This window comes from Suncus etruscus, chromosome 4 (assembly GCF_024139225.1).
Source record: "Suncus etruscus isolate mSunEtr1 chromosome 4, mSunEtr1.pri.cur, whole genome shotgun sequence".
Taxonomy (NCBI): Eukaryota; Metazoa; Chordata; class Mammalia; order Eulipotyphla; family Soricidae; genus Suncus; species Suncus etruscus.
In genome coordinates, this window is record NC_064851.1 from 101,884,726 (window position 1) to 101,885,591 (window position 866).

Sequence of the window (866 nt, forward strand, 5' to 3'; positions counted from 1 at the left end):
GCTGACTCCTATGAAACTTTGACTGCTCATGAATTATTTCTCTGCCGCCACTACTGTGCATCTTCAGACCTGTCCGCAAAAGGGGCTAAAGGTTCTGGGCAGTACCAAGAAACGCCTCACCCAGACAAGTGGACATTAGACATTATATTTTATAATTGAATCAACAACTGTAAATTAGTGTTGTTAAAAGATTTAAACATTTTTTAATAAAGATCCCTTCTACAAATTCTTGTCTTTGTAGGATAACTTATCATCCATTTCATAGTTGTAATAACAGGGCCATAATTTGGGGTGTCAGGTTTTAAGCAGCATCTTTTATTGCAGGGTGAAGTCATAAATATCCTTCCTGTTGCAGCTTGTTGCCCTGTGGCAGTATTTCTTTCTTGGTAAAAAAAAAAGTGTCTATATTTAATATGAATGTCTCTTCTTTTGTTTCTGGGAGTGGAAGCTATGTTTATCATTGTTTCAAGCCAATTTCTATGTAGATTAGTATTTTGGTGTAGATTTTCTGTGACAGAAGAATATCGATATTGTTCTCGCTTTGGCAGCACATATACAAAAATTGGAACTATACAGAAGATTAGGATGGCTCCTGTGAAAGGATGACACACAAATTCACGAAGCATTCCATAATTATTTGCAATTGGTACTCTATCATATTAGATGATGATGTCTTGATAAAATACTCCAATTTACCTATTTACTTTTGATTATGTCTGCTACTATGACCTAAAGCTTATGATCATTAACAACACTGAAATAAGCAACTTCACACCATAGATTTATGTTACAGGTCTCATTCATTGAGTATGTTTTGCAAATTACTATTATCTCTCTTTATTTTTCTTTTTTCCTTCTCTCCTTTC

General features: G+C 34.3%; 1 non-coding gene across 1 annotated transcript; it reads left to right on the forward strand.

Annotated features, from left to right (window-relative positions):
* The first annotated feature begins 532 nt into the window (after positions 1-532).
* LOC126007546 (U6 spliceosomal RNA) lies at positions 533-637 on the forward strand. The gene has a single exon (XR_007495098.1). It is a non-coding gene; the product is annotated as a U6 spliceosomal RNA (small nuclear RNA).
* The last annotated feature ends 229 nt before the right edge of the window (positions 638-866 follow it).